The sequence below is a fragment of the Sinocyclocheilus anshuiensis genome, unplaced genomic scaffold (assembly GCF_001515605.1).
Source record: "Sinocyclocheilus anshuiensis isolate Anshui unplaced genomic scaffold, SAMN03320099.WGS_v1.1 scaffold6292, whole genome shotgun sequence".
Lineage (NCBI taxonomy): Eukaryota > Metazoa > Chordata > Actinopteri > Cypriniformes > Cyprinidae > Sinocyclocheilus > Sinocyclocheilus anshuiensis.
This window is the reverse complement of record NW_015557487.1, coordinates 17,644-25,310: the sequence shown is the minus strand read 5'-3', so window position 1 is coordinate 25,310 and position 7,667 is coordinate 17,644. Positions and strand designations below refer to the sequence as shown.

Genomic DNA, 7,667 nt, shown 5'->3' with positions numbered 1-7,667 from the left:
AAAATGTTCATAATGTAATAATCTGTGAATATCATCAGTTTGCGTTAAGGACCCATCAGCCTGCGCCATGTGGAGTTTTATGACAGAACTCGGCATTAAGACCAGTAAATTTGGACCTTGTGGGGACATTTTTTTGGTCCCCGTGAGGAAACAAGCTTATATATCATACAGAATGAAATGTTTTTAAAATGTAAATATAGCAGACATTTTTCTGTGAGGGGTAGGTTTAGGGTTAGGGTAAGGGGATAGAAAATACAGTTTGTACAGTAGAAAATCCATTACACCTGTGGAATGAACCCATAATGATAGGAATTTGTGTGTGTGTGTGTGTGTGTGTTCTTGAATATATGGTTTATGAGGACAAAATGTCAGGTTACTCACCAGCTTTACAAGGACACTTGGTTTATAAGGACAATGCAGTGTCCTCGTAATTCTGGGAACGATTATGTTGTTTTCTGACTCAAAATAATGCCCCCTATTAAGTTTTTACATTTAAAAAAAAATTACCTTACATACCACAATGTGTATGTGTATGAATTTGAAGCATGTCCCCTTTAACCACAATGTGCCATTTTACAACAATACAATCTCGCAGGAAATTTTACAACAATTCGCGGGAAATTGAAAAAAATTATGTTTTGAAGTGTATTATTTACAATTAAATTTGGATGAATAAATATTAAAAATACAAATTTAATATTAACTGATGATATTTTAGATTTCGCTGCATAATACAGCGTGTCTGCCGTAGCCTAACGTTACATGAGGTTCTGTCTAATTGGTCAGTTTTGAAAACTCCGTTCGTCGGGCTGGACCATTTTCTCCTACACAAGATATTTTAAAATTAAAGAGTCAAATTTAAAAAAGAATAAAACTATAAATTATAAGTGATTACAGGTTGCGTGCTTTTTTCCTCATTGTGATTGACAACACTACCGACCAATGAAAATGCGGAGGATGGTTGTTCTGGAATGTCAATCATCTATTCCCCGCGAAGATATTCAGACTGCGTCAGCGAAGTACGAAGTAAGTAATCTGTGCCTTTAAAAAAAATACTTTCTGTATTTTAAAAACCTTAAAATTTATATCAGCTGTCTTACATAATTTTATGTCTCTGTAAATATCATCTTTGTATTTTTAATACTTTTAATCTACCACGTTTTGTAAACCGAATAATTAAGTTTCAGCATTAACTTACCTCAGTTTGAAACTCATGCGACCAAATATTAGCTATTTAGGAAATTTAGAAACCACGACCGAGGGCTTAAATGTCTTGGGTCTACGTTTAAACCTATTTAGAAATATATGATGCTTTTGTATTACGAATTTGTAATGTTCGAGATCGAGCCAAACCGAACGTTATAGGCCACCGCCCTTCTCCCCCCAAACTTCTTGAAAGTAAGTTAACGTACTCTGTGGTATACAACACCGTTTTGACAAAAACGTTGTCGTTGTTGTTTTATTCATGTAAAAATACTCTTGGTAATATTACAGCAACCATTTCGTCAAGTAACGTTACTTCTTAGAATCTGAAACGTCGATGCCTAATTAACGAATGAGTCACCATTTTGAGGCGATTCTTTCCATTGCTTCAGTTAAATCGGTATTGTCCTTAATTTATCTGAACTGTACGTTTTCGTTCTGATTTCTCTCTTTTGTGGGAATATATCGTTCAGACAGCATCTTTTTATCATAGAAACATTATCCGTGAGACTAACCAAGTAACGTTACATGTCAAACAACTTTCTTCTTTAAACTTCAACAACTTGATAATCACACAATATTGCTGATCTAAAGTACTTTCTTCCTACAACTGACTATCAAATTTGTGAATTTCAGTGAACACCAGAGAGAGCTCCAGAGGCAGGGGGCTTACCCCTCTTCAGGATGCTGAAAGACATATTCATCTAGGAAGAGATAAAGACAGTTTTTTCAAAATATATTGATGAAACTAAAGGTAAGTTTGCCACTTATATGTAATGCTTAGAAGAATAATGTAATCTGTATATTAATGTTTTATTAATTTATGTATAGTAGTAGTATCAAAAATAATTTCAGCCCTGGCAAAGTTCATATTATGGCATTTATATTGTGCCATTTGTTTTTACTTATGTATTAATGAAGTATAAACTTGCTGGCAGTGTCTGTATAAAAAGTTTAATTGCCAGGCATTATGTCTGGTGCAATAAAGTATGATCTCTTGCAATGCCAGATTTATACCATAAAGGTGAAGGGCTCGACATTAATGCCTGTATTTTTTAAACAGGACGTGGTGTTTTTGCAAAATATTTCATTGGGAAGGGATCCTTCATAATCGAGTACCACGGAGCTCTGCGTGACGAAAACAAGTTTAATAAAATCTCAAATCCATACACATATTATTTTAAACATAATGGAAAAGATTATTGGTAAGTACAATATACTTGAAGTGCATCTAGATATGACAGCCAAAATCAAATTTCATTAATTTATTTAATGAACTATGTGGGTTATTGTTGTCAAAAGTACTGCTACTTTGGTACCTATTCGATACTAAGAGCTTTCAAATGGTCTTATGTGTATTTCTATTTACAAAATGTTTTTGCAGCGTTGAGCATTGTAGCCAACCACAGACATGTTTGCTGATCACCTAAATGCAATGGCTAATCAGAGGCAATTAAGTTTGTCCGAACCCATTTATTAGGGCTGTGATGGTTGCCGTGACAACCGCGTCACCACCGCGGTTGTCTACTGCCACCGGCGGTAGTGCACGTGACGTCACGCACTCTATAGCAAGCATAATACAAAGTTTTGTATGCAAGTGTAATAACAGTAATAGTTGCAAATTGTTTTATTTAGACTATAATTCACAAATTACCTCAAATGCCATACACAGCCTTTCCTTTAGATTGGCAGGTTTGAGAGCAGGAAAATACAGTTTATGCATTCAGCAAATTAATTTTGTTTTGGGCGTTGGATCTTGTTGGGAAACCAAATACTACATCGCCGATCTGGAGCCATCTCCATTCATGTCACCCATCCGCGTTTGGACAAGTGTCTTCCAAGTTCCCATGATCGCAAACGCCTGGCTGGTCAGGTTTGGTGAGGCTTTCTCCAAACTGGCCAAATACAAACGAGACAGCGATAAATGAAAGATGTTAACTAGAAATGTGGCAACGATTTCTATTTCAAAGAGAGCGCATGCAGACGAAGAGTTAAAGCACCCGCTTGCTTGGCGGCGGAACAGTGAACCGTGTCTACACCAGACACGACACCGCCGCGTCACAACAGGTTTAGTCTGTCTGGTGTCTACACTGGACATCTGAACACTGTGTCAGTACCTCATAAACAGGACGAGGCAGTTTACTGTAGGGGATTTGTCATGTCATGTCGTGTCGTGCCGCATCCAGTGTAGCATCTCTGATTATAATGAGTTCTATAGTTTTTTTTATCGTGTCGCGCTACTCGCGTCCTGTAGACAGGATGTTTTTTTTTTTTATATATATTATTAATATTAATGATATATATATATATATATATATATATATATCAACACCGCACCACCAGTGGTAGTTTGTCCATTACCACCGCGGTGGTAAAAATCTGCCACCGTCACAGCCCTACCATTTAATGATCCAGCTTTGATTATAAAGGAATTGCTTTTGGTCTGTTTCTATATGTAACTTTTTTCTGTTTGGGTATTTAACCCATTCAAACCTATTCAAAATCTGATTTGTCAGAGTAGATATGTGCATTATGTCTGCAGTGTAAGTGCAAAAGACTTGTTTTATTATCACTTAGTCTATTACCTGTAGGTCGTTTTTAATTTTATTTCTAACCTTTTGCTTGACCTTTTAAGAAATAAATAGCTACACACTGCATTAGTTAAGGTTAAAAGAATTGCAATAACATGCCAAAAATATATCACTGCAGTAAAGTCATTGCTTAGTCTATGATGTGTGTAAATGTTATATAACTTTTTAAAGAAAAACTTTTTTTTTTTTTACAGCATCGATGCATCACATGATGATGGTTCACTGGGTAGACTAGTAAATGATGACAAGAAACCTAATGCGAAAATGTTGAAAATAGAGGTGAATGGCAATCCACACCTCTGTTTGTTTGCAATTAAAAATATTTCTGAAGGCCAAGAGATAACCTAGGATTATGGAGGAGCTGACCTTCCTTGGCGTGTCAACAAAAGAACACATTCAAAGGTAATCAGGATCATACTGTAATCTGTTAATATGAGATGTGCGTTTTAATGATCACAAATATGGTGTAATGCTTCTTAAAGGGGTCATGTGATGCTGCTAAAAAGAACATTATTCACAACGAAACACAGCGCCTTCACGACATGGCGGCGGCAGCAACAATACTACAGCGAGAATAAAAGTTGCGCCTTCTTTCTTTGCGTGAACATTTGGGCGGCGTTATGCTAATATTTCCACATAGTGAGGTAGACATGTGGGGGCGTGTTAGAACAAGCCGTTTTAGGTAGGTGTGGCTGACTCTTAACTTTTATAAAGAATATCTCTTTGGTTTTGAGACTTTAGTCTTTGCAACTTTACAGATCTTCTTTATGCACCAAGAGCTTGTAACACTCCAAAGAGAAAGGAAAAATTGAAATCGCATCATATGACCCCTTTAATTAAGAGGACGTTATTTTGTTTGACATGGTAGAATTAGTTAAATTAGTATTAGTCATATTGTGATCCACTCACATTTGTATTTGAAAATAAATCTGATGTGTTCTGAATGCCCCAATTAAAGCGAAGTACAGCCTGCTCACCTAACATTCTGCAGAAACCCTTTTAACTCATTTAGAGGAAAAACTGCTAATTTATTGTGGCTTAAAAGAAAACAACCTTTCAACCCAAAAATGGAAAAGACCGTGAATAGGCATTATGTGCACTTCAGACTTCACAGAAGTGATTATTATTTTGTTGTGCACAGTATAAAATGAAAGGCATAACTGACATAACTTTTTTTTTCTCTATAAATACATTTTTAAAACACTAAAATCAATAATTTTAAATGCTAAAAGTGAATTTTAGCATTACCATATATTTGTTACAACAGGAATTTTGTATGTAGTCTCATAGCTACTGGTTCATAACTCTGTGCATCATATTTATGTAAATTCAATCATGGTTTACAAGGATGTGGTTTGGTATAGCAGGACCTGTGTATGTAGTCTCATAGCTACTAGTTCATAACTCTGTGCATCATATTTGTGTAAATTCAATCATGGTTTACAAGGACGTGGTTTGGTATAGCAGGACCTGTGTATGTAGTCTCATAGCTACTAGTTCATAACTCTGTGCATCATATTTGTGTAAATTCAATCATGGTTTACAAGGACGTGGTTTGGTATAGCAGGACCTGTGTATGTAGTCTCATAGCTACTAGTTCATAACTCCGTGCATCATATTTGTGTAAATTCAATCATGGTTTCTTAAAACAAAGACATTGCCATACGTTAAGGCATTATGTGTTAAAAACATGCTTTTTCTTATAGAATGTAACGCTAGAAGCCAATGACGAAACAAACAGTGCTCAATGGCAAAGTGACCTGGACGACCAGGAAATGGAGGCATCAGGTAACAACACCACTTTTTGTGTTTTTCCTCATGTAGGGTTGCAGCCCTTTCTTAAATTAGGCCAATTAAAGTTTGTTTTTTTCCCCTGGTGACTGACTTTACAATTGTGTTAAAAAGACTGTAGTTCTGGGTCAGATGCTAAGTCTTCTGTGTTTTCTTTGAATCAAAACTTATAATGCATGCATCTCCTCTCCTGTCTTCCACTTAGTCAACTCCTCAAGCCACCAGACCTGCCAAGTCACCTCAGCAGATGACTTCATTCCAAATAAAAGCTGCAAGGTAAGCTAATAGCTCTGCTTTTAGACTTTCAAACACATTCTCAGTTGTATTTGCTGGTGATTTTGTGAGTACGCAGGAGTTCATGGCCAGCTAGAACACATCTGCATACATAAAATCATGGAGGAAAAAAGTAGCGGGACTAGTCCGCTTTTAGACTTTCAAACACATTCTCAGTTGTATTTGCTGGTGATTTTGTGAGTACGCAGGAGTTCATGGCCAGCTAGAAAACATCTGCATACATAAAATCATGGAGGAAAAAAGTAGCGGGACTAGCAGTAATCTTATGGACTTATTTGTGTAAATTCAATCATGGTTTACAAGGACGTGGTTTGGTATAGCAGGAGCTGTGTATGTAGTCTCATAGCTACTAGTTCATAACTCTGTGCATCATATTTGTGTAAATTCAATCATGATCTACAAGGACGTGGTTTGGTATAGCAGGACTCGTGTATGTAGTCTCATAGCTACTAGTTCATAACTGTGCATCATATTTGTGTAAATTCAATCATGATTTCTTAAAACAAAGACATTGCCATACGTTAAGGCATTATGTGTTAAAAACATGCTTTTTCTTATAGAATGTAACGCTAGAAGCCAATGACGAAACAAACAGTGCTCAACGGCAAAGTGACCTGGACGACCAGGAAATGGAGGCATCAGGTAACAACACCACTTTTTGTGTTTTTCCTCATGTAGGGTTGCAGCCCTTTCTTAAATTAGGCCAATTAAAGTTTGTTTTTATCCCCTGGTGACTGGCTTTACAATTGTATGTTAAAAAGACTGTAGTTCTGGGTCAGATGCTAAGTCTTCTGTGTTTTCTTTGAATCAAAAATTATAATGCATGCATCTCCTCTCCTGTCTTCCACTTAGTCAACTCCTCAAGCCACCAGACCTGCCAAGTCACCTCAGCAGATGACTTCATTCCAAATAAAAGCTGCAAGGTAAGCTAATAGCTCCGCTTTTAGACTTTCAAACACATTCTCAGTTGTATTTGCTGGTGGTTTGTGAGTACGCAGGAGTTCATGGCCAGCTAGAACACAGTACTCGTGCGCTGTGTGAGAGGCGCTGCTTTGTTGTCTCCGTTCAGAAAACCAGACCGAATTGAGTTCTCTTTTGCATCGTCAAATTGATCCATATGTCTGCTCTTCTCTTACTTCCAGATATTGACATTTTTTAACGTTTTAAGAGACGTGCAGCAAGTGTATGCTAGCTTATGTCCTGCCCGGATAGATCAGTAGGCTATGATGCAGTTCAAATATACGCATCTAACCTCCTAACCATGCAGCAGATTTGTTCTGAATGTCTTTCCAAATAGTCCCTCCCTAACATTTTTGTCTCATTTTTATTAGTTGGCGAAAATGTCAATAGATTTTCATCATAGTTTTTGTCATTCAAAACGAGTTTTTGTTTCGTTATCATCTCGTTTTCATCGGTGAAAAAGTGTCGTTGATGAAAATTGACAAATTATTATATAATGTATTATATAATTATTATATAATGAATACTGAACAAACACTAAAATAGTGCTTTACTATTAAAAAAAAAAAAGCAGTACTGAACCGTACTTTGTAAATGAATGAAAATATTAATATTAAGGCAGCGGCTATTTGCACTTAGTGTAAATAGCATATTTTCTCAGTGATAGATGCTATTTACACTAAGTGAAAATAGCAGTATTTTTAGCGATATGCTATTTACACTTAAGTGCAAATAGCTATAGATTCTATTTACACTGTTTTAAAATAGCAGGATTTTCTGCTATTTATACTACTTGTTGCAAATAGTGGCAATTATCTGCACTTCCGT

At 36.3% G+C, this 7,667-nt stretch overlaps 1 long non-coding RNA gene across 1 annotated transcript; it reads left to right on the top strand.

Annotated features, from left to right (window-relative positions):
• The first annotated feature begins 329 nt into the window (after positions 1-329).
• LOC107679303 (uncharacterized) lies at positions 330-6,519 on the top strand. The gene is made up of 5 exons (XR_001633033.1): positions 330-1,026; positions 1,840-1,957; positions 2,267-2,408; positions 3,989-4,196; positions 6,440-6,519. It is a non-coding gene; the product is annotated as an uncharacterized LOC107679303 (long non-coding RNA).
• Positions 6,520-7,667: the final 1,148 nt, after the last annotated feature.